Consider the following 27,385-nt stretch of genomic DNA (forward strand, 5'->3'; position numbering starts at 1 on the left):
GAACAACTGGAATGCTGAAGATAAAGTTGCTGCATTATTCGTAGCATTGAAAGGATCTGCTGCTGAAATCCTGCAGACGATTCCCGAGTGAGAGCCGAACAACTACGAAACTTTGATGAGTGCTCTAGAGAGGCGATACGGAAGCAAGCAAAGAAAACAGATATACCAAATTGAGTTGCAAAACCGTTACCAAAAAGCAAATGAGACATTTCAGGAGTTTGCTTCGGATGTTGAAAGGTTGGCTCATTTGGCAAATGCGGACGCACCCGTGGAATACACTGAAAGGGTAAAGATTCAGAGCTTTATAAATGGCATACGGGACGTCGAAAAAAAGCGAGCTACATACGCAAACCCAAAGCTAACATTTGCAGAAACGGTACTTACGGAAACTGCCTTACTATTGAGTAAACCAGCATACAAAGCTCATCGTGTGGAAGTAGAAAGACCAGAGTGGGTAGACGCAATTCTGGAAGCTTTAAAGGGAACGCAACAGAAAAATAATGACGCAGTCAAATGCTTTAAGTGTGGTAAGACAGGGCACATTGCACGTTGTTGCAGCCGCAAGAGGCGACAGCTGGCTCCCGCAATTCCATGCCCCATAATCTCTATCTCGCAAATTGGAAGAAGGTCAAGCAATCTTACTGTCGGAGGACATGTGGATGGAAAAGAACGTTTGCTGACTGTAGATACGGGTGCATCTCATTCCATCATTCGATCAGATTTAGTCAACAAGAAGATAAGACCATTGCTTGAAGCAAGATTACGTACAGCCACGGGAGAGGACACCCAAGTAATTGGAGAAGTAGCATGTGAAGTAGCAATTGGGAACGCCGTGGTACTACACAATTTTATAGTGGCAGAGATTGTTGATGAAATCATAATTAGTCCACTCTAATCGACCAAGGCATCAAGATCGATATGCAAAGCAAGACGATATAATATAAGTACATGGATGTGCCACTTATTTTCGGCTACGAGAAAGGCTACAGCAGTAAACGAGTGCTGGTGGAAGAGATTCAGCAAATACCACCAAAATCCGAAGCAGTCATCTGGGCAAAGATTGATGGAGATTGTGGGACAAACAAATTGTGGGTTGTCGAAGCAGCAAACAAATCAGCACTAAACATACTTGTAGGAAAAACCCTGGCTATGACAAAACAAGATGGACGTATTCCGGTAAGAGTACTCAATGAGTTCAAGTCACCACTTAAACTGACCAAAGAAGCTATTTTGGGAAGATGCCAAGAGGCTGAAGTAGTTATTAACTGTGAACAGATCCAGGAACACGTTTCATCTAGTAATACTGATCTTACAAGTGACATCACGGCATGGACGCAGGGGCTAGAGGAAGCCTATCAGAGTAAGGCAAAACAACTGCTCCTAAAGTAGGCGAACATATTTGACCAGGATGGTTCCAAACCAGGCCGCACCAACGTTGTGAAACATCAAATTGACACTGGAGTTGCGAGGCCGATCCGTCAAGCTCCACGTAGTGTTCTACTGGCGAAGCAGGAAGTTGTGAGTCAAATCATATAAGAAATGAGCGACAGCGGCGTCATCGAACCATCAGCTAGTCCATGGAGCTCACCGCTAGTACTTGTAAAGAAGAATGATGGAAAAATTAGGTTTTGCGTGGACTACCGGAAGTTGAATGACGTTACGAAAAAGCATAGCTACCCATTGCCAAGAATTGACGACACTCTGTACTCGATCTCTGGTACGAAAAAGTTTTCCACACTGGACTTGAAAAGTGGCTACTGGCAAATGGAGGTGAAGGAGGAAGAGAAAGAAAAACAGCCTTCAGCGTCGGAGATGGTCTTTGGCAATTTACATTAATGCCTTTTGGACTTTGTAATGCACCAGCTACTTTTGAGAGACTCATGGATCAGGTATTGAAAGTAGTGCATTGGAAAACATGCTTGGTATACCTGGACGACATCATCGTATTGGGCAAGAACTTCGATGAACATCTTAAAAACTTGGTGGAAGTTTTCCAGAGAATAGCTGGCGCTGGTCTGAAACTAAGTCCCAAAAAGTGTGCGCTGTTTAAAAAGGAAGTCAATTGTTTGGGTCACAAGGTTACGACAGAAGGTATCCGTACAGCGAATGAAAAGATTGAGGCAGTAAAGGATTGGCCATGACCACAGAACTTGCGTGAATTAAGAAGTTTCCTTGGGCTGTGCACATATTACCGGCGATTTGTACCAAACTTTTCCAGCGTATCCCATAGCCTCCATGAGCTTAAAAGAAAAAAATAAAGCTTTTGAAGGGAAGAAGGAGCAAGAAGTGGCTTTCCAAACATTGAAAGGGCGTTTGTGCACTGCCCCAATATTGACATATCCGATTCCAGGAGCAACCTTTTTCTAGATACAGATGCGAGTGGATATACTATAAGAGGCGTTTTATCACAACTGGTCGATGGACAGGAGAAGGTAGTTGCATACTACAGCCGTTCGATTGGAAAACCAGAGAGAAACTATTGCGTTACACGGAGAGCGCTGTTGGCATTGGTAGAGTGCATTAAACACTTTCACAAATACCTCTACGGCCAGCTATTCCGCATCAGGACAGATCACGCAGCGTTGAAATGGCTTCTGCAGTTCCGTAATCCAGAAGGACAATTGGCACGGTGGATCGAGCGGCTACAAAGCTTTGACTTTTCCATTGAGCATCGAGAAGGTAGTACCAATGTCACGAAGACCATGTAGTTTGGAATGCAAGCACTATTCAAAGGCCGAGGCTAAAGAAGACATTATAGATGTCCGGCTAATGGCTATAACGTGTACGGATGAATGGGACAAGGAACAACTAAGAAAGTGTCAGCTAGAAGATACAGATCTGTCACATGTTATGCAAGGGCTCGAAGGAAACGAAAGACCAAACAGAGAAGAGATATCAGCAGAGAGTCCCATTGCGAAGTCATATTGGGCACAAGCGGAGGTCATCTTGGAATCGCAAAGACGATCGAGAAGATTAAACAGAGATTCTATTGTGTTGGTTGCCGTCAGTCGGTCACTGAGTGGATTGCGAACTGCGAGGTTTGCAGCAGAGCGAAAGGACCCAAAACCCGAAGTCATGGCCAGATGAATCAATATAACTCAGGATCAATATAAAAAGGATCGCTATGGATGTCGCAGGTCCATTTCCTACTAGCAACTGCGGAAATAAATATGTACTGGTGGTGCATGAGACAACGGGCCAAACTCCCGCAAAGGTAATTTTTGGCAATCACCTCCGACTGCCAGCTGATTTGAAGTTTGGGATAGACGCCGATGCGGAGAGAAATGTCAAGAAATCCACTGGTGTCTTGGAAGAAGAGCTGAGAGAGATACACGATCTTGTAAGGCAACGATCAAAGATTATGAATGACAAGATGAAAGCGAGGTACGATAAAGCAATTAATTCGGAAGGGTTTCAGGAAGGAGATTTGGTGCTGTTATACAACCCACAACGAAAAAAAGGTTTGCCCCAAAATTGCAGTGTATTTGGGAAGGCCCATACAAAGATGTAAAACGGATCAACGATGTAGTGTACCGCATACAAACCATTGGCAAACCACGAACCAAAATGAAAGTGGTTTATTTGGAAAGGCTGGCAGCATTTAGATCGAGAGATTTGTCTGATTGGGACGATCATACTTAGGTGGAGGGCAGTGTGACGAATATTAGCAACACTAAGGGATACTATCATCTCTAAGCCGATGCTAAGAGTGACTTGTATGCACATCCATAAATCAATGATTATGTATCTACATAAACGAATAAACCATTATGTCTACACATATGTACGTACACGCAGCGGAGAAGCAACACACAAACACATGCAGATATCTTATCTGAGATGCTCCCAAAAGTATGCAATTGTAATTGTGGAAGTGTCGCCCACAAATACACGCGCATATGACAGCTACATACGTGCATCTGTAGTTATAATTATATACCAGTAACTAAGCAAATTCTGGAAGCGCCTAGAAGATGCAACGAGGAAATCACGCAGTATAAAAGCAGCAACAGTAGAGGCGCGAGAATCAGTTTTGATTAAGACGCTATCTGGCGAGCAATAGTAGTGTTATTTATTGTGAAGTACTTTAATAAAGGCCATTTTTCCATTATTCAATATTGGAGTTATTTATTCAACAGTTTAGTGATTCGAACGTTAGCAGAAGATGGCAAATAAGGGGAATTGCAGTAAATTCGTTACAATATATTGAAGTTTTATCGGAATATGTTTCATAAGAAATCGACGAGTCGACATGCCGGGGACACTCTTCTACGAAAATTATAGCTTTCCGAATGCGAATGAATGGCTTTTTACCACAAATCGATAACTTTTCTATAAAACTTCGATAAATCATCGATAACAAATCTTTAACTTTTCGAGATATTTCGGTAATAAATCGATCAACTTTGTATGGTTGAACTGGCCGGTCAACAAAGACCTCACATAGACTGAATGTGTCCATAGTGTTACTAGAATTTGTTTGACGACCAAACGGAAGAATCCCAATCAGGTTCCAGGACATATGTTATAGAATAACTCCGTCACCTCGGCAAATACCAGCAGTTTTCGAGGACCCAGCTTAATTGCTGCCTCAAGATCTGGCCACTCTGCCGCCCCTAATAGCTGGAGCCTGGACCTGACTTTGTATGGTATATAGATAACTTATTGATAACAAAACGATACATAACTTATAACATTTGATAATAAACCGATATTTTGTCGCTAAAAGACGGTAACTTATTTAAAACCTTTGCTATCGAAAGCATATTTTTGGCACTTCGATAATAAATCGATAGCTCGTCTATACCTTGCTGATAACACACCTAAAAGAAATCGATAATTCGTAGATAACAAATGGATAAAACATCTATAACCTGTCTACAACAAAACGCCAACTCATTAATCAGCTGTTTTTACAAATATTGTCTCTACATGTATGGGAGCAAGCTAGTGTAGTTCCAACTTAAAGCATACCAATACCACATACTATACCCACACTTACATTCCATACCGCCCCATCTAGAATACCTCTTCAAAATAATACGCTAACTCTAACACCAACCTTAAGCCTATATTCTGTATTCCCTTATGCTGTTAGGAAGGATGTTTATTAGGGTGGGTCGATTTTTCGATAGGATTTAGGCTGAGGAAAAAACGATCCACTACGCATGCCCAAAAAAAAATAGCCTGCGAAATTTAATTTTTTTACTTTTTTCGGCTTTGATTTTTAACGTTTTTTTCATTACTTTCTAAAAAAAATTGCATATGTATACCCTGTCCGACAAAGTTTTTAACGGACATATTTGGGTCGGACAGGGTACACATGAAAATTTTACAATCAAATGGAAATTTTTTTAGTAGGTCATGAAAAAACCTTAAAAATCAAAGTCGAAAAAATTAAATTTCGCACGCTCGAAAATTATTTTTTTGGGTATGCCTAGTGGAACTTTTTTTCCTGAGCCCAAATCCTATCGAAAAATCGATGGCGCGATATCGGTTAATAGATCGACCCAGTCTAATACTTATACATCCAAACGTGATTTAATCGTATAGTGTTATAATTATTTTTGAATCAGCCATTGAAAATATGCGCACAAATGATCTACGGTATAGCTTGCTCGATAGTTTGTTTGCTACTAATCTATTTTGTGTTATTTCGCGCGGCATCGAGTTGCTTAGAATTTTTTTGCTTGGCGTCTTTTTGATTCTTACATCACCGATTTGTTTTCGCTAGGATTTTATACTAAGTCTAGGATGTCTTTATTGACCGGCCGGTTCAACATAACCTAACTCTGGTACTTGCTTTACTTAATAGAAATAGAAAATTATCTGCAATTGTGATTTTTTTCCTTTATGTGGGATTATCAATTTATGCTAAACTATGTTTTAATTTTCAAGTTTATAGCTCACATGGAACTTACCTAAAAGCCGTTCACAAGATTCCTCAACTTCGTACTGATGCACAAAAAAGACCAAGGGCCTGAAGTTAAAGTATCATGTAATAAAAAGTTTCACTTCTATTGGGCGTAAAGTCAACACATCATTTTTACTTTGTTATTCGTTTATTTTATAATTTTTCTTTTTGTTTTGTTTTCCATGTGGCAAAACGAGTTTTCAAACTGTTAGCTTATTACTTTTTATTTGTTGTGCTTTCTGAACTTGTCTCGTCTGCTTCGCTTGGATGCATACATCAACATACACACATACATACGCATATATATTCGTATGTGTTACCAATGTGGTATTTCACGATTGATGTTTTAGCTGATGTTGGCTTACTGGTAGAATAAACTTCTGAAACTCGCCATCACATTCATTCGTTCGTTGTGGAGCTGTGCGGTTGCATTTATAGTAGAAAATTTAATTCAGTTTAACTTAAGTTTACTCAAAACATGTTTTGAGTCTGAAAGATTTTAAGTTATTTGTCATAGAAAAACATATTTGTGAATAAAGTTAGTTTTTTTAATGTTTTATAGTTACCTGTACTAAAATCTACAAAGTAATTGATCTTTTGTAATAAAAATATTTTCAAGTGAAATTTTAGTGTTTTAAAACAAAAAATAAAGTGAAAGCTAAGACTAGAGCAAATGTAACGGACATTCTTAAGGCCTTAGTGTACTTTGCTGCGCTTGTGAATATGTATGTATGTGAGCACAGTGGCGTATTCAAAGAGAAACCAAAAGGGGTTAAATTCAACAGACTCCGGAAACACGAACATAATATTTTTACCAAATTGTTAAAACTTGGCAAAGCGGACAGCATTTTTTTTATAACGGAAAAGGACCTAAGTGTAGGACGATTTTTTTGATATCCCTACGCGATCTGATTGTTCTTGGATTCAGAAAATGGCATAATGAAGCTAGCAATATTTAAAGCGAAAGTCACCGCGATTAAGATTGTCTTGAATGGGATGCTCTCCAGTGCTACTACGGTTTTGGGAATTTAGCTGTTGTGCGATCGATGGTGATAAAAGAATTATTTTAAGGATCTAATTATCTAAGTGAGTGCTACCATGATAGTGCAGCATGTAAAAACCCAAAGGCTTCGCTGGCTATATCATGTTATGCGAATTGGCAAATATGCTCCGTACAAGAAGGTACTATAGTCGACACCGTAGCTTGGAAGCAGAGAAAGGGGGAAACCTCCACTGAGTTGAGAGAGGCAGGTGGTGGAAGACTGGACCTCCACTGGTGCTTTCAATTGGCGTCAGCTATCGCGAAACAGGGATAGCTGATTTGACTTTTTACAAAACGGCCAAAATCGCTTAGGCCATTAAGCGCCAATTAATGATGATGATAAATTATCTGAGTTCTTAAGAATAGTTATATCCAAGGCAAACTTTACGATTCCAGCTTCCTAGAACCGGACGTAGTGGACTGCAAACGGTTCAGAGTTCGACTGCTTGTACAATGGAGTCCCTTTGTGGCAATGGATTAAATGTAGACTGCCGAAATCATTGAGTTCGTTACTTTTTCTTTGGTGGTTGGTGCTCTATGGGTTCCTTTCCAACCAGAGCCTTTCTTCTTTAGCTGCATGGAAGATATGACGAGATAGAATCAGCGAGCCAATTTCAGTTGATTGTTTTGTTGAGAACTAAGCGAAGGCGGCCGCCGTGATTTGGCATGCTTGCCTACCAAACCGAAGGTCGCGTATTCCAGGGCCGGGGTGAATCAGGGGAAGTACAGATATCCTCTCGTGGCACATGTTTGAAAAACGCACTAAATCTAAATTTTTTAAAAGAAAGCTCTATCTAAAATGTTTATTTCGAAGTGGCATATCTGTTTTGTTTTTTATTTGAGTTTCGTGGAACCGTAAGCTTCTCCTAATGTAGGACTCTCTTCTTCCTTGAAGAGCTCCCTATTAAAACCTAACCTCCCAGGTTGCGCGCAATTTCTTATACCTGGGACCGCGTTTAGCTTTACTTCGGGTAAGGGTGTGAGCTACCTGCGCTCCACGACTATTTTCACTTTTATGGGCTAGGCTTCCATCTTCTTGTTTGCTGACTGGTATATGCATCACATATGTGCTGATCGTATCCCACCTGTCGCATCGGCAGATAATGTTATCGATGACACTGCACAAGGTTAGTTCGCCAAGTATCTGCTCTACCATCCTTTGCTGTTCGGCGAAGTGCTCGCATTCGAAAAAGCTGTGAAGTACATTGTCTAATTCCCTGCAGTGTATTTAAGTCGGGTTGTGAACCTTGCTTATTCTGTAGAGATGTTTGCGAAAGAAAATTACACAGGTAACATTTTACTTCTCAGTGTAGTCGCTTCAACCATGGATTCAGTTCAGGAATTAGTTCCTTAATCTATTTACCTGCTGTGTTGTTACTCTATTATTTTGCCAGCGCCGAGTCGATTCTTCTTTATATATTGCTTTCCTTTCCTCAGCGAGAAGATATATGAGCAGGACAGCTTCAGCCGAGACCTTGTGGTAAGCCTATGCTATTCCCAGCCCCTGCCCCCCTCTTTGCATTTAACCGATGTGAGGGCGGTTATGTAGTTCCATTTTTTATTTCATTCGCCCACATTTCTGATTGTTTAAAATCTGAGGCTGATGCAAGCGGCTTCATTGTACATGGATTTGGACCGCCAACGTCTACCTTTTATCTACTCACATTCAGATTTGTATACAGCCCTTTTGCAGGCTTCTCGGATGTGTTTCGAAAAGGTGAGCTTACTATCTAGCTTCAAAGCCAGATGTTTCGTATCTCTGATTTTATCTTAAAAACATACTATCAGAGCATAAGCCCGCTACATTTTTAGCCAAGCGGAGCTATTAATGAAAAAAGTTCTTTAAATAAATTCTGATAAAGGGCGATCCCGAACTTACAGCTAAGATATGCTTACATTACACTCATGCGTAGACATGTACTAATATTATGCGTAGTAGTAAACATTTTGGATATTGCAAGCAATTTTTTCGTGGGCATTACCTGCCTCCTTTAGAGTAGAGTCCTTGCTACGCTACTGTGTCCATATATACATATATGAATGTAAAAACAATTGCTTGTTTGCATTTGTACATTTGTCCGCTCACTTATGTACTTATGTATTTAAGTATTTTTCATGTTTGCTCATTCGAATACTTTTAGACGCCATCGTTGTTAGGCACCAGAAATATTTTGCACTTAACGTCAGGAAGAGAGTATAAATATTTACATACATAGACTGATTGTATGTACATATGTATGTGTGTATGAATATATGAAAGAAGCGTTAGTCTTCTTTAACGGACAAAGTGAAAGAAAAGAAGACTTCAAGCAAACAAAAATTGCATGCGAGTAAAATTGTGATAAAGTGCTTAACAATTTAAAACAAACAAAAACAACATAAAAAAGTTTATGCAAAGCAAACAGGAACAAAACCAACAAAAACAAAATTTGCCTCATTAGCTTGATCACAGCAGTGATGCAAAAACTAAAATAAAAACAAAAATCAAGTGTGGTTGACAACAACAGACAAAATAAATAAAAATAAAAGAAAGAACACAAAAAAACAGCAGAACTAACAACACACTGAAAAACTTGCGGAGCATAACTAATACATAGAAGAAAACAACCAGCTTAGCGCTAACAGTAAAAGCAAGAGAAGTGTTGGCAATAAGTAAAAGAGAGTAACGGAAACGGAATTACCACAAAAAACATCACTTCTTCCAACAATAACAAAAAGGCAATCAAGGCATTAAGAAGACGTAAGCATTGCATATTAATTACAGAGCAATCTCAGTTTAATTTAGTTCAGTGTTCTCTTTACTACATACAAATACTCTATTTTCCCACAATATTCATGCAATTATAGTTGTTAAATTGTATCGATTAGTTAAACAGCAATAGAAAATAATGGCTTTACGTTAATAATCTCATTAGCGAATAAAATCCGGCAGCCCAAGAGCTAACAGTAGAAGTTTACTTGTTGACGGTGGAAATATTTGTGTTCGAGGGTGGTCCTATAAGTCAAGGACAACTACAGAAATATTTTCGTGGGCTATGAAAAAGCGTGATTGATGATAATCATATTTATACCTTTCATGAAAATGAAATTTGTCACGAATCTCAAAATTATAAGTCCTTAAAGGAGAAGAGATAGACCCAGCAATAAGTATACCGAAATTATCAGGATGAAGAGCTGAGTTGATTTAGCCATCTGTCTGCCCGCCTGTGTATTGGTATGTAAACTAGTCCCTCAATTTTTGAGATTACTTACTTACTTAATTTGGCGCTTAACCGTCTAAACGGTTATGGCCGTCCAACAAGGCGCGCCAGTCGCTCCTTCGCTCCGCCAACCGGCGCCAATTGGTCACACCAAGGGAGTTTAAATCGTTTTCCACCTGGTCCTTCCAACGGAGTGGGGGCCGCTCTCTACCTCTGCTTCCATAGGCGGGTTCCGATAAAAACACTTTCTTGGCCGGAGCATCATCATTCATTCGCATAACATGGCCTAGCCAGCGCAGCCGCTGCGTTTTAACTCGCTGGACTATGTTGATGTCTTCGTATAGCTCGTACAGCTCATCATTAAATCTTCTTCGGTACTCGCCAGCGCCAACGCGTAGAGGTCCATAAATCTTTCGAAGAACTTTTCTCTCGAACACTCCCAAAGCCGCTTCATCTGCTGTTGTGATGGTCCATGCTTCTGCCCCATATAGCAAGACGGGTACGATAAGTGACTTGTAGAGTATGATTTTCGTTCGCCGAGAGAGGACTATACTTTTCAATTGCCTACCTAGTCCAAAGTAGCATTTATTGGCAAGATTGATTCTTCGGTGGATTTCAGTGCTGATGTTGTTGCTAGTGTTGATGCTGGTTCCCAAATAAACGAAGTCTTTTACTATTTCGAAATTATGGCTGCCAACAGTAGCGTGGTTGCCAAGGCGCGTATGCGCTGACTCTTTGCTCGATGACAGCAAGTATTTCGTTTTGTCCTCATTCACCATCAAACCCATCTTTACCGCTTCTTTTTCCAGTTTGGAGTAAGCAGAACTAACAGCGCGGGTGTTTAGGCCGATTATATCAATGTCACCAGCATATGCCAGTAATTGCACGCTTTTATAGAATATTGTTCCAGTGCGGTTAAGTTCTGCAGCTAGTATAATTTTCTCCAGCATCAAATTAAATAAATCGCAGGATAGGGGGTCACCCTGTCTGAAATCTTGTTTAGTTTCGAACGGCTCGGAGAGGTCCTTCCCAATTCTGACTGAGCTGATGGTGTTGCTCAACGTCATTTTACACAGCCGTATAAGTTTTGCGCGGAAACAAAATTCAGACATAGCGGCATATAGGCAGCTCCTTTTCGTGCTGTCGAAGGCGGCTTTAAAGTCGACGAAGAGGTGATGTGCGTCGATTCTCTTTTCACGGGTTTTTTCCAAGATTTGGCGCATTGTGAAAATCTGGTCGATGGTAGATTTACCAGGTCTGAAGCCGCACTGTTAAGGTCCAATCAGCCGGTTCACAGGGGGCTTCAATCTTTCGCACAATACACTTGAAAGGACCTTATATGCGATATTAAGAAGGCTGATTCCACGATAGTTGGTGCATTTTGCAGTATCCACCTTCTTGTGGACTGGGCAAAGAACACTTAGATTCCAACCGTCGGGCATGCACTCGTCCGCCCATATTTTGCTAAGAAGTTGCTGTATGCGCCTTACCAACTCCTCGCCGCCGTACTTGAATAGCTCCGCAGGCAATCCATCAGCGCCCACGGCCTTGTTGTTTTTCAATCTGGTTATTGTTATTTTAACTTCGTCATAATCGGGCGGGGACATATATTCCATCATCATCAATTGCGGGATCGGGTCCTTCATCTCTGCGCGGTGAATTGCTGTCTCCATTTAGGAGAGCAGAGATGTATTCCCTCCATAATCTAAGCACTCTCTGGACATCAGTTACAAGGTCGCCGTTTTCGTTCCTACAGGAGTTTGCCCCGGTCTTAAAACCTTCCGTCTGTCGCCGTATTTTTTGGTAAAATTTTCGGGCGTTATTCCTGGTGGCTAGCAGCTCAAGCTCCTCGCACTCACGCCTTTCTGCTTCTGCTTTTTTCTTTCTGAAAAGGCGTCTCGCTTCCCTTTTCAAATCACGATAGCGTTCACACACTCCTCTTGTCGCGCTCGCTTTTAACGTAGCCCTGTAGGCAGCGTCTTTTCTTTCGGTTGCAACGTGGCATTCTTCATCGTACCAGTTGTTTTTTCGTGTCCGCCGGTAACCAATTTTTTCCTCCGCGGCAGTACGAAGTGCTTTGGAGATATGCTCCCACTGCACTTGTATTCCTTCAGGATGAATTTTGCTCTCAGAGAGCAGGTGTGAGAGTCGAGTTGCGAAATCATTGGCAATCTGTTGTGATTGAAGCTTTCCGACGTCTAGCTTTCCTTGTGTTTTTTGTTCCTTGGGTTTAGCCGCGTTGAGGTGGGTGCGTATTTTGGCTGCAACGAGATAATGGTCCGAGTCGATGTTAGATCCTCGGATCGTGCGCACATCTAAAACACCGGAGGCATGCCGTCCGTCTATCGCAACGTGATCGATCTGATTGCGAGTATTTCGATCAGGAGACAGCCATGTAGCTTAATGTATCTTTTTATGCTTGAACCTCGTGCTGGATATGTTTCGAGCACCGGCAAAGTCAATCAGCCTCAGTCCGTTAGGAGAAGTTTCATTGTGTAGGCTGAACTTTCCGACTGTAGGGCCAAAAGCACCTTCTTTGCGCATCCTGGCGTTAAAGTCGCCAAGCACGACTTTTATATCATGACGTGGGCAGCGCTCGTATGTGCGTTCTAATTGTTCATAAAAAGTGTCTTTCACCTCATCGTTTTTCTCCTCTGTCGGCGCATGGGCGCAGATGAATGATACATTAAAAAAATTTAGCTTTTATTCGGATAGCGGCGAGATGCTCGTCCACAGGCGTGAACGCCGGCACTTGGCGACAAAGTCTCTCTCCCACCACGAATCCGACGCCGAAACTGCGCTTATTCGTATGGTTACTCCAATAGATGTCACAATTTTTGATCTTATTTCTTCCTTGCTTCGTCCAACGCATTTCTTGGATGGCGGTGATGTCAGATTTTGCTTTGTTTGCTTTGACGAGGACATCAACCAGCCGGGCATCTGCACCTATCCCATTCAGATAGCGGACGTTCCAGGTGCATGCCCTTTTGATATATCTTGATAAAAGTTGGGGAGCGGTAGTCGGACACCAGACATTTTTCGAAACCGACCGGATCGGACCACTATAGCATATATCCCCCATACAACCGATTTTTCAGAAAAAGAGGATTTTTGTCATATCTTCCTCAATTTATTATCAGATTGAAGCTTCGAACTTAACCCTATACTTTCGTACAGGGACGGAAAATAATAATTTTTTTTTTTCGGAGTCGAAAAAGTCCTGGTCAAAAAATTGTTCTAGGTGAAAATGTTTGAGTTCCCAGGTATCCCTATAGCAATATCATGTCGAAGCATGCATTCTTTTTATTTTTCGAACTTTTTACATAAAAGTCCACATATAAAAGTAAAATCTGTATTTTTATTTTTTTAGTCCGATGGAACTAGTTAAACTCAGACTTCTAAAAACAAAAGTCCGGAAATAAAAGTTAAATCCGGACTTTTATTTTTTAAGGCCAAAATAAGAGTCCGGCTTGATAACAAAGAAAAGGCTTATCCGAATTAAAAAAAAAATTGTTTCGGATAAGCCGTTTCTTTTTATCAAGCGGGACTTTTAATTTGGCCTTAAAAAATTTAACTTTTATTTCGGACTTTTATTTTTAAAATTCCGAGTTTTCCTAGTTCTAACGGAATAAAAAAAGTAAAATCCGAAAATAATTTTTATTTTGATCCAAATATATTAAAAGTCCAAAACTAATTGTTTTGCAAGGAATTATATTATAAAAAGAATAACAGTTTCGGTCCCTGCTTTCGTATATAGCAAATGATGTTGTCTGCAGAAATCGAAGATATCGGTCGGATATATAGCATATATCCCCTACCGATTGTAGAGATAAGAAGCTTTTCGTAATTACTGCCCCATTTTAACGGCTAGAACATTCAAATTTCACCAAGTGCTTAGGTATAGGCCATTCATTTGTATCTAAAAAAATCATAGAGGTCAGTCTTATATATGGTATGTATCCCACACAACTATTCGCTGTTTCTACACCATTTTAACAGCTAGAAGCTTCAAATTCCACCAAAGGCTTACGTATATAGCATATATTGTTGCCTGAAAAAATTATGGGGATCGGTAGTATATATATTATATATACCCCACATAAGTTGTCATTGTCTGCCCCCTTTTTAATGGCTAAAGCTTCAAATTTCATCACATACTTACGTTTACTGCATATGTCAAAGCTATTTAATGTAGACCACAAAAAACGTGAAGCTTTGCATCCACACACAAAGTACCTATCTATTTATACTCAGTTGAGTATATTAACTTTGATTGGATAACGGTTGGTTGTACAGGTATAAAGGAATCGAGATAGATATAGACTTCCATATATCAAAATCATCAGTATCGAAAAAAAATTTGATTGAGCCATGTCCGTCCGTCCGTCTGCCCGTTAACACGATAACTTGAGTAAATTTTGAGGTATCTTGATGAAATTTGGTATGAAGATTCCTGGGCACTCATCTCAGATCACTATTTAAAATGAACGATATCGGACTATAACCACGCCCACTTTTTCGATATCGAAAATTTCGAAAAACCGAAAAAATGCTATAATTCATTGCCAAAGGCGGTTAAAGTGATGAAACTTGGTAGATGGGTTGACGTTATGATGCAGAATAGAAAATTGGTAAGATTTTGGATAATGGGCGTGGCACCTCCCACTTTTACAAGAAGGTAATTTAAAAGTTTTGCAAGCTGTAATTTGGCAGTCGTTGAAGATATCATGATGAAATTTGGCAGGAACGTTACTATTATTACTATATATGTGCTAAATAAGAATTAGCTAAATTGGATGAATAACACGCCCACTTTTTAAAAAAAAATTTTTTTTAATTCAAATTTTAACAAAAAATTTTATATCTTTACTGTATATAAGTAAATTAAGTCAAAATTCAACTCCAGTAATGATATGATGCAATAAAATACAAAAAAAAAGAAAATTTCAAAATGGGCGTGGCTCCGCCCATTTTCATTTAGTTTGTCTAGAATACTTTTAATGCCATAAGTCGAACAAAAATTTACCAATCCTTCTCAAATTTGGTAGGGGCATAGATTCTATGACGGTAACTGTTATCTGTGAAAATGGGCGAAATCGGTGGAAGCCACGCCTAGTTTTTATACACAGTCCACCGTCTGTCCTTCCGCTCGGCCGTTAACACAATAACTTGAGCAAACACCGATATATCTTTACCAAACTTAGCCCACGTACTTATCTGAGTTCACTTTATCTAGGTATAAAAAATGGCCGAAATCCGACCATAACCACGCCCACTTTATCGATATCGAAAATTACGAAAAATGAAAAAAATGCCATAATTCTATACCAAATACTAAAAAAGGGATGAAACATGGTAACTGGATTGGTTTATTGACGCAAAATATAACTTTGGAGAAAACTTTGTAAAATGGGTGTGACACCTACCATATTAAGTAGAAGAAAATGAAAAAGTTCTACAAGGCGAAATCAACAGCCCTTGGAATCTTGGCAGGAATACTGTTAGTGGTATTGCATATATAAATAAATTAGCAGTACCCGACAGATGATTTTCTGGATCACCTGGTCCACATTTTGGTCGATATCGCGAGAACGCCTTCACATATACATCTAAAGGCCACTCGCTTTTAAAACCCTCATTAATACTTTTAATTTGATATCCATATAGTACAAACACATTCTGGAGTCACCCCTGGCCCACCCTAATGGCGATATCTCGAAAAGGCGTCCACCTATAGACCTAATGCCCACCCCTCTTAAAATGCTCAGTAACACCTTTCGTTTGATATCCATATCGTACAAACATTCTAGAGTCACCCCTGGCCCACCCTAATGGCGATATCTCGAAAAGGCGTCCACCTATAGACCTAATGTCCACTCCATCTTAAAATGCTCAGTAACACCTTTCGTTTGATACCCATATCGTACAAACATTCTAGAGTCACCCCTGGCCCACCCTAATGGCGATATCTCGAAAAGGCGTCCACCTATAGACCTAATGCCCACTCCCTCTTAAAATGCTCTGTAACACCTTTCGTTTGATACCCATATCGTACAAACATTCTAGAGTCACCCCTGGCCCACCCTAATGACGATATCTCGAAAAGGCGTCCACCTATAGACCTAATGCCCACTCCCTCTTAAAATGCTCAGTATCACCTTTCGTTTGATACCCATATCGTACAAACATTCTAGAGTCACCCTTGGTCCACCTTTATGGCGATATCTCGAAAAGGCGTCCACCTATAGAACTAAGGATTACTCCCTTTTAAAATACTCATTACCACCTTTCATTTGATACCCATATCGTACAAACACATTCTAGAGTCACCCTGGCCCACCCTAATGGCGATATCTCGAAAAGGCGTCCACCTATAGACCTAATGCCCACTCCCTCTTAAAATGCTCAGTAACAGCTTTCGTTTGATACCCATATCGTACAAACATTCTAGAGTCACCCTTGGTCCACCTTTATGGCGATATCTCGAAAAGGCGTCCACCTATAGAACTAAGGATTACTCCCTTTTAAAATACTCATTACCACCTTTCATTTGATACCCATATCGTACAAACACATTCTAGGGTCACCCCTGGCCCACCCTAATGGCGATATCTCGAAAAGGCGTCCACCTATAGACCTAATTCCCACTCCCTCTTAAAATACTCAGTAACACCTTTCGTTTGATACCCATATCGTACAAACATTCTAGAGTCACCCCTGGCCCACTCTAATGGCGATATCTCGAAAAGGCGTCCACCTATAGACCTAATGCCCACTCCCTCTTAAAATGCTCAGTAACACCTTTCGTTTGATACCCATATCATACAAACACATTCTAGAGTCACCCCTGGCCCACCCTAATGATGATATCTCGAAAAGGCGTCCACCTATAGACCTCATGCCCACTCCCTCTTAAAATGCTCAGTAACATCTTTCGTTTGATACCCATATCGTACAAACATTCTAGAGTCACCCTTGGTCCACCTTTATGGCGATATCTCGAAAAGGCGTCCACCTAGAGAACTAAGGATTACTCCCTTTTAAAATACTCATTACCACCTTTCATTTGATACCCATATCGTACAAACACATTCTAGAGTCACCCCTGGCCCACCCTAATGGCGATATCTCAAAAAGGCGTCCACCTATAGACCTAATTCCCACTCCCTCTTAAAATGCTCAGTAACACCTTTCGTTTGATACCCATATCGTACAAACATTCTAGAGTCACCCCTGGCCCACTCTAATGGCGATATCTCGAAAAGGCGTCCGCCTATAGACCTAATGCCCACTCCCTCTTAAAATGCTCAGTAACACCTTTCGTTTGATACCCATATCGTACAAACATTCTAGAGTCACCCTTGGTCCACCTTTATGGCGATATCTCGAAAAGGCGTCCACCTATAGAACTAAGGATTACTCCCTTTTAAAATGCTCATTACCATCTTTGATTTGATACCCATATCATACAAACACATTCTAGAGTCACCCCTGGCCCACCCTAATGGCGACATTTCGAAAAGGCGTCCACCTATAGACCTAATGCCCACTCCCTCTTAAAATGCTCAGTAACACTTTTCGTTTGATACCCATATCGTACAAACATTCTAGAGTCACCCCTGGCCCACCCTAATGGCAATATCTCGAAAAGGCGTCCACCTATAGACCTAATGCCCACTACCTCTTAAAATGCTCAGTAACACCTTTCATTTGATTCCCATATCGTACAAACACATTCTAGAGACACCCCTGGTCCACCTTTATGGCGATATCTCGAAACGGCGTCCACCTATGGAACTAAGGATCACTCCTTTTCAAAATACTCATTAACAGCTTTCATTTGATACCCATATCGTACAAACATATTCTAGAGTCAGCCCTGGTCCACCTTTATGGCGATATCCCTAAATGGCGTCCATCCATAGAACTATGGCCTACTCTCTCTTAAAATACTCCTTAATACCTTCCATTTGATATACATGTCATACAACCATATTCCACGGTTACCCTAGCTTCATTTTCCTACATGGTGATTTTCCTTATTTTGTCTCCATAGCTCTCAACTGAGTATGTAATGTTCGGTTACACCCGAACTTAGCCTTCCTTACTTGTTTTTGTTTATTTTTTATTTTGTAACGAAGCTTTTTCGTGCCCCGTTGCTTCTTTGATATTTGCTGGTGTATACTCGCCGTGCCCAGGGTTCGTTTACAATAAATTTGTATTAAAGGGGGCACCTTGCAAATCGATTTAATATAAAATTCACTTTATTGCTTCAACTCTATATGCTATAACTATACAAAAATATAATAAAAGAAAGATTTGTGTACATTCTTCACTTCGTTTTATGCTTGCTCCGTGATTAGTGGTGGGCTAACGGTCCTCGTGTCCCATTAGGATCGTTCCGTTAGGACGCCTTTCTGGGTATGTGTAAATGTATCTCAGTGACGCCGTGCGTCGGCGTGTTTCTCTTACGGTTAGCGACTGCGTATCTCTGCTGCGGCCAACGTCGTATGTTAGTGTTGCGCTGCTGCGACCAGCGTCGTATATTAACGTATCTCTACTGCGGCCAACGTCGTAGCGTTGCGCTGCTGCGACCAGTGTCGTATGCTCGTATAATTCTGCTGCGGTGCTCTGTCGCGCCTTACGTCGGCGTCTACTTGTATTGCTGAGGCGATGCTCTGTCGCCGTGTTCCGTTAAACGGGTCCCGTTAGTATGTGGCGTCGGTGCCTTGACGCGCCTTACGTCGGCGTCTCTCTCTTCTGCGGTGCTCTGTCGCGCCTTACGTCGTTGCCGCTCTGTTGCGGCCTCTGCCGGCGTACTTCTACTGACGGAGGTGATCGGGTGACGCCTGTCGCGGTTGCGCGTTACTGTGGCGGGCCCTTTGGTCTTTGGAGGGTGATGCGTACAGAAGGTCAACCGCAATCACCATTCCACGACTCGCTCCTATGAAGTGGATTCCTATTGCATAGAGTAGGTCAACTGCAATAGGGATAATCTTCGCTAGTAGCTCTGGTCACGACCACAGCTCCGTGCTGACTAGAAGCGTTTACTTGTATTACTCTGCTGGTGTACCTCTACTGACGGAGGTGAGCGGGTGTCACCTGTCGCGGTTGCGCGTTACTGTGGAGGGGCCTTTGGTCTCTGGGGGGTGATGTGTAGAGAAGGTCAACCGCAATCACCATTCCACGACTCGCTCCTATGAAGTGGATTCCTGTTGCATAGAGTAGGTCAACTGCGATAGGGATCTACTTCGCTCCTTTTATTGCCTTGTTTGGCATTGCTGGCTCAAATGGTTGCGTTGGTATGGTTGCTGTTCGATGTTGCGAACGCTCGTTGCGTTGCTGAGACTTGTTGGTTGGTCTGTTGCTATAGCCTTTTGTGACTGGCTGTTGTGTCAATGCTGTGTTGAACTTGTTGGTTGGTCTGTTGCTATAGCCTTTTGTGACTGGCTGTTGAGTTATTGTTGTATCGAATATGATGTATGCTGTATTGGACTTGTTGGTTGGTCTGTTGCTATAGCCTTTTGTGGCCACTTGTTGTGTTAATGTCGTGTCAAATATGTTGTGGGGTCGTTTTGTGTGGACCAAATTAATGGGGATTTATTTTGTCCTCACAATTTATCTTAAAAATCGTTTAGGTATCTAGATCTGTTCACTATATATTTCTTATCTTATACGGCCGATTATTTGGATATTACGAATGGGATACGATTATTGTTCAGCCCCATTCATGAAATGTATGAAGTCTTCGACACAGCCGAAGACACTCTCTTCCTGGCGTTTTCTTTTCTGAAAATAGTGCCGCTCTATTGGTTCTTCTCAGCTCTGCCATGAGTTTGTGTGTTTCTTTCACAAAATATTTTCCACTGAATAGCAAAAGTGTCGAATGACCTTCAAAAAGAGCCATTTTGCAGAGCGACAAGTGTCCTTGTTCAAAAGTTAGAGTTTAAGTCTGCAACATGAGTATAATACTTTTTCCAAACAAGAAAACTCAATTACTTAATTACTTAATTGGCGTTTAACCGTTTAAGTGGTTATGGCCGTCAAACAAGGCGCAGCAGTAGCTTCTTCACTCTTCTAACTGGCGACAATGGGTAACAAAAAAGGAATTTAAACCTAATGCCGCCCTGTTCCTTGCTTCCATAAATAAATAAAATGAACCAGACTCGTGCACATCTTGCGCAACCAATAAAAAAGTCTCTCATCAACACAAATCAGCTGTTCTGTCAATCGATTAAAACTTACAGCTTGCGCTGCCATCGGGCGTATGGTAGCAACTGTCGGTAATGCAGTGCAAATATTTACAATAGTGCCATAGTACAAATGGATTTATTTGTGTGCTCACAGCCGTTTATTTTTAAAAAATTATTTTAATAAAATATAGCTAAACAAAAGCAGTACGACCAAATTGCCCAAAGCTAGCTAATAGCCCGAATCTCCATCTCTACAGCCAAAACTTTATTTATAGATTTGGATTCCAAATAAGAGCGAAAAAGGGACCCGTACATAAAAACAGCAATTAGAAATAATACATATGGTATACAATCAGCAGGGCGCTATTAAAGAAACTTGAAGTAAAGTTTTTGTAACGCAAAAGAGTAAATCAATAGCCCCAACTGTACCCAAAAGGACTATAGAGAGTCAATTATACCTCAATGTACACAAAAGATATAAACCCTATAATCGTGCGGTAGAGTTCATAATGGCGAAACAGGCGACTTGTAGATGCAAAACAGGTTGGCGGTGGAAGCATCGGTTTTTTTTTTTTTTTTTTTGTGAATAAATAAGGTGCTCAACACACCGTGAAAAGTTGGTAATCGGCAACATCATTTGGAATTATGCTTAAAAAGGAGGGACTCAAGTGGTTGATAAGCGCGATTCACAGCTTCCAAAACAAAATTTCCCTCCCCACCTACGCGAATCCTGTTACAAATATGAATATATTATATACGTATTAAGCAGGCGAGGTTTTGGCGACCCCTAGTTCCTCATGGAATCAGGGAGTGAGGGGCGGGATGGGCTTGAAGGTTCACGGTGGTCATATTAAATCATTCCCGAGATGGTGCGTGTTACCGAAAGTACCGGATCTATATCCGTAAAGTCATCGATAGCACTCATGCTCAAAAGTGGGCGACTTGAGCTGTATAAGGGAATAGATATTTACTTGTACTTAAATATAAATTAAGATAAACCTATTGAGAAGTTTACGCAATCGCGGAAGGCGGTAATGCGCGAATGAAACGCTTGCAAGCGTTGATTTGTGCAGTGATTGTCTCTTTCATTCACTTGTTGATCGCTTTAACAAGGGGAGCGTATGTAGCGGTAACAGTATGTATGACTATGAATTTGCATATCTATTTTTCACTAATATTTGCAGACTATCTAGAGAGCGACTTAATATAAAGTATGCAATAGAAAAAATTTCAAATCCAGTGATTGCAGATTCTGATAATATCCCTCAAACATGTCAGCAAACAGTTTTTTGTTTCTCTTGTTCATGTTTACTTTTATACCATCAATTCCTCTTCTTAAATATGAGTAAAGTTTTCTGTTTTCGAATAGAGCAGATTGAATGGGCGCATTCTAGATCTATTGTAAAGTAATTGAATTTAGTTTTATGTTGCAGTGTAGCAAAAGGATCGATATATCCGACAAGATTCCGCATTAGTGTTGCCAAATAGAAAATATATTGTTGTTGTTGTAGCGATAAGGACATTCCCGGAAGGCTTTGGGGAGTGTTATCGATGTTGATGGTAATTTTCCGGATGCAGATCCGGTATATTCCGGTAACAAGCACTATTAAGGTACCATGAAACTTTCTAGGACAGCACGCCCTCCCACCCCTAGATCCATGAGGAAATTGGGGTCGCCAGAGCCTCGGCTGCTAAAGAAGCAGGGGTAGGTGAGGTTGACAATTGGGTTGGAGAAGCTATAAATTGCACTGGCCACACCTTGAAAGGGGGAATCATATTGATATTGTGACGAATACTAGCAACTCTAAGCCAATACTAAGCAGTGACTTGTATGCACATAACCAAATTAGTCATTATGTCCACACATATGTCCATACAAGCTGCGGTGAGCAACGCACAAACACATGCATATATTTGAAATTCTCCCAAAAGTAGGCAATAATTTGTGCAAGTATCACTCACATATACACGCGCATATGAGAAGCCATACACGTGCATCTGTAGTTATAACTTTATAGCTGGTAACTAAGTAAATGCTGGAAACGCCTAGAAGTATAGAACGAGGAAATCGAAGAGTATAAAAGAGCGTAATCTGAGCAATCATGGAATCAGTCTGATTTAAGCACGCCATCTGTCGAGAAGTAGTAGTATTGTGAAGTACTTGAATAAAGGCCATTTTGCATTATTGAATAGTGGAGTAATTTATTCAACAGTTTAGTGATTTGAACATTAGTAGAAGGTTGCAAATAAGAGGAATTTCACAAAATTTGTTACAATATGTTAGTCACCTCTTACGACAGGCATACATCCTGCGGGCATATGCTAAGCCCCTTAACCCGCTGGGATTGAATATCTTCCCATTTTGTATCGTTTCAATTCACAATTCAGCTATATCTAGGACAACCCTCTTATGGATAAAGAAATTGGTATTCAAGCTGTTGCTTTACAGTTGAATTTCTTAATAAGGAAATTTTGTTGAGTAAATTAAGGAGCAATTAACTAATTAAAATTTGTAAGCGTGTTCTTCAGTGCAACAATTTCCACAAATTTTCCACCATTTAACGATTAATTTTCATTTGATATCCAATTGAGTTTTCTAGTGACCAGTGGATTTTAGGGCGAATTGAAAAAAAGTTCATTATGGCTGTTATAGTTAAGTAATTGATTGTTGTTGTAGCAATAATTCGCCTTTCCTAGCCGGCATATGCAATGGATTAGTTGAAGACGATGAAGATCAAGCGTACCGTAATTGGCCGTCAAGAGCTTTCAATAGGCGAGTTCAGAGTGCTGCTTAGTTTGATCCTTGATTTTCCTTTTATTGACATTAAGCATGATGTTGGTTTTATGCATTTTGCAGAAGTTCCTCTCATGATTAGTTAACAGAATTTTCACGCCTTTTAAAGTGAACAGCATGGCGCGTCTATTGTCTCGGAGCAATCGAATTCGGCTTAAAGCGGCTTTTCCAAATAGCAATATCACAACGAAAAAGTTACTGGTGGTACATATTGGACGGCTATAACCCGTTAACAGCTAAGCGCCCCTTCAGTGAGTATGTAAAGAAGTCGTTCATGTCAATTTCATCTGGAATGACAAGGGTGGTAGGGACAGGTCGAAGAACTTTATCAGGTAGCTATATACCAATTATCCGTAAATTTTATGCTATCTTATCATATCTATTTGGAGGCTGATGTGCGCCGTTGCTTTTCTGTTCACGACCTCGCCGTGTGGCTTGACTATTGGTTCTGTCTGCGAGGAATTTTTATGAGGTGTTGGCAAACGGAGCATGCCCATCTTTCTCAGTCCGACACCACAGTTTATGCGTTGTCATTGCTTTTTTTCACGCTGTACAAGGATTTAACTGTTTACCATACATTTTTTAGGCCTGCAGACGTTTTTCAGTGTTTGAGGTGTACACCAGTCCCTTGATTTCTGCTTTCGGATTCCCCTGGCTGATGTGTCACACTTTATTACTCAACCTTCTGCCTTAGCAAGGGAATTGGGACGCTAAAATGAAGCAAGCAGAATCCACAATTTGTGCCTGTCTTGCCCCCCTTTTCAGAAGGAATGGGAAGGTCAACAAAAAGGCCCTTGCCAAATTTCCGAAAGTCAAACCAATCAGCCTTTTTAAAGTTTACTTAGATTCGACGTACCGAAGTGATGAAGCTGGCCAGTTCATCAATTAAGTGAATAATGATTTCCTCATCCCAAGCATTAATTGATGAAAATATATAGAGAGCTGAATGACGTCTTGTATATATTCTCTACTACTCCCTGCTTATTTTTCTTCTTCTTTTTCATCTTCCGTTAGCGGTAAAGATACTCCCCGAATATTTTACAACACCCTGCTTCTTTTTCTTCTTCTTTTTCATCTTTCTGTAGCGGTAAAGATACTCCCCGAATATTTTATTACCGATGTTGTTGGTTATTTTTTGCATACTGATCAGGTACTCTTCGTAAACTAGCACCTTCAATCTTCAAGTTCATTCCACAATCCCTTCTATGAGGAAATCCTGGCTCCTACAATCAACTCGCAAAATCGGAATTGTCGTGATGAGTATTGAAGTCACCAAAAGTCATAAATTTGACTATGGGAGCCAAACGCCAATAAAGTCAATAAAAAAGTACAACAACTTCCTTCCCAGAATGACAACAAATAATTCTAACAAAATTAATTTTGTAATGAAAGATGAAACAACAAAGCAAAGCAGTTGTTTGTTGTCATGCTTTCGATACGAAATTCAATAATGTAAGTGTTTCTTGTTAAATTTTTCACTTATTTAACTATCTGTTAATTTTAACTTCTGTTTGTGGCAGTGATTTTTTAAAATAAACACCCCCCTGAAGATGCTAACAAAGATTAGCGAAACGTTGGGAAAATAGTGGAATAATTTAGCTTTATTTGCACGCTGGATTTAGATCAGAAAAGCCTGTTATGATAAATTTTATTTGCAAAGCAGCAAGATTCATAACTACACTGCGAAAGCAACAAGAACAAGCAGTAAAATAAAATTAAACAGAGACCGGCATTGAATGAATATTGATGGATCTTCTTCCTTTCTTATCGTTCCGAAATCAATTCGGTTGTTGTTGGTACCACCCGGAGCCAAAGTGAACTTGTTCGGAGCCATACAGAACCAAAAGAGATATTTCGGTACCCAGGCATAGTATGTTGTGTAACGAATGCGAAACCTCCTAAATTCTTGTTCACACGATCTTTCTTTCTTTCTTTTGGCGCGACTCCTCTTCCAATTTGTGGTGTGCTGTCTTTGAATTCCTCCTACAAAGGCCGCCTCCGCACGGCATCTAGTAAAGCAATTTAATATTACTGGGAAGCTAGTCAAATCATTTCTGAGTGATAACCCAGCTTTAGAAATCATTCTTAAGTATTTTGATGATAGTTGTCGAGTCACTTGCGTCGGAAATCATTTGAAAAGTTAGGCTAGCGCATTACCTCTGCACCACGGCTGCCGCCAAAAGGAATACAATACAAAATATACCATTTTCCATGAAATTCTCGTTTAGTTCTCTTTCTAACGCGCCTGTACATAGCTATCTATCTTTCTATAATAAGTATATAACCATATGTGTGCTTTGGAATTTCGTATTTTTATAAATTAACATCATCTTTATAGCATTAAAAATACTTTACATTAACATGTTGTATATCTTAACTTCTTACCCTAAATAGCATAATGTGCGAATTTTTCATGCTTTATAAGCTTTCAGGAATTTTTGTGCATTCCACTTTGAGCCGCCAGAGAAGCGAATATGTAGAAAAAGTAGTTGCTGTCAACACGACGAAAAAGTCCGCATTGTAACACAACACGTGGAAAGTTATTTTAATTGCAATTATTGTCATCGACGGTGGCCTCCTTGTAGTTGTTGTAATTGAACTTACTTAGCCCTCTACTACAAGCATGGATTGCAAGTATACCCGCATTCTTACTATGCCTCTGCATCTCTTTCTTTCCACCTCCCACCAAGCAAACAAATATTTATGTTCCTTAAAAGGAAAAACCTCCGCACTAAATTCAGCTTCTGCAGCATCTGACTTTGATGACTGAAATTGCCATCAGCACCTGCAATGTACAGATGCGCGCTGGCAAACTGGAGGAGGTATTTCAAATGAAAACGCTTACTACTTACTTACCCATGCACACACACTCATACATATGCAGATGCTTGCTTGCAATTAATTATAGTCAGAGTGTTTCTTTGCTCTGATTTCAGCTTCAACAAGAGCATCTGCATCAGTAATATTCTCACATTAACCAGCGATACACCTCCTTAAATATTTGGAAAGTTGCACATAAGGAAGTAAAATATTTTTTTCATACTTACTTTGTTGGTTCTAACTTTGTATGTCATTTATTAATTTACCTTTTTGCGGCTTCCCCATTCGTTGGAAATCTCTTTTTGAAAGTCATCTTACCTTCATTTGGTGCTTCAAAATAAATTCATTTGGAATGGTATGTTGACGGACTTCTTTGGTTTGTTTTTATTTTTCATATTTGTGGTTTTGGTGCTTGTAAGAACGAAAACGGCGACCTTGTAACTGATGTCCAGACAGTACTTAGATTATGGAGGTAACACTTCTCTGCTCTCCTAAATGGAGGCAGCAATTTACCGCACAGGGATGACGAACCCGATCCCGCAATCGATGATGATGGAATAAATGTCCCACACCCGATTATGACGAAGTCAGAATAGCAATAACCAGATTGCAAAACAACAAGGCCGCGAGCGCTGATGGATTGCCTGCGGAGCTATTCATATACGCCGGCAAGGAGTTGGTAAGGCGCATGCATCAGCTACTTTGCAAAATACGAACGGACGAGTGCATGTCCGACGATTGGAATCTAAGTGTTCTTGGCCCAGTCCACAAGAAAGGGGATACTACAAGCTGCGCCAACTATCGCGGAATCGGCCTTCTTAATATCGCATATAAGGTCCTGTAGAGTGTATTGTGTGAAAGATTGAAGACCACCATGATTTGACCTTATCAGTGCAGCCTCAAACCTGATAAATCTTGCATCGACTGGATTTTCAGAAGGCGCCAAATCTTGGAAAAAACCCGCGAAAAAAGAATAAGCACACATCACCTTATCGTAGATTTAAATCCGCCTTCGGCAGAACGAAAAGAAGCTGCCGCTATGTCTGAATTTGGTTTCCGCGCAAAACTTATATGACTGTACAAAATGACGTTGAGCAACATCATCAGCTCAGTCAGAATTGGGAAGGACCTCTCCGAGCCGCTCGGAACTAAACGAGATTTCTTTATGCTGTAGAAAATTATACTAGAACTTAACCGCTCTGGAACAATATTCTATAAAAACGTACAATTACTGGCATATGCTAATGATATTGATATCATCGGCCTAAACACCCGCGCCGTTTGTTCTGCTTACTCCAAACTGTGAAAGCAGTAAAGATGAGTTTGATGGTGAACGCTGACAAAACAAAGTACCTGCTGTCACCGAGCAAAGAGTCAGCGCATATGCACCTTGGCAACCACGCTACTGTTGGCAGCCATAAT

General features: G+C 40.5%; 1 protein-coding gene across 11 annotated transcripts in view; it reads left to right on the forward strand.

The window, feature by feature from the left end:
- PKD (serine/threonine-protein kinase D3) overlaps nt 1-27,385 on the forward strand; it is a 125,770-nt gene that overhangs the window by 44,206 nt on the left and 54,179 nt on the right. The window contains exons 1-2 of one of the 11 annotated variants that reach the window (XM_067761055.1): nt 6,331-6,452; nt 9,098-9,696. The exons of 1 other annotated variant lie outside the window; for it this stretch is intronic. The gene's annotated coding sequence lies outside the window, so the exon portion shown is untranslated. Of the gene's footprint in view, nt 1-6,330; nt 6,640-9,097; nt 9,697-27,385 lie in introns of those variants that run through there. 9 more of the 11 variants (XM_067761050.1, XM_067761053.1, XM_067761052.1 and 6 more) reach the window with 9 other exon arrangements.

The sequence above is a fragment of the Eurosta solidaginis genome, chromosome 1 (genome assembly GCF_040869045.1).
Source record: "Eurosta solidaginis isolate ZX-2024a chromosome 1, ASM4086904v1, whole genome shotgun sequence".
NCBI lineage: Eukaryota > Metazoa > Arthropoda > Insecta > Diptera > Tephritidae > Eurosta > Eurosta solidaginis.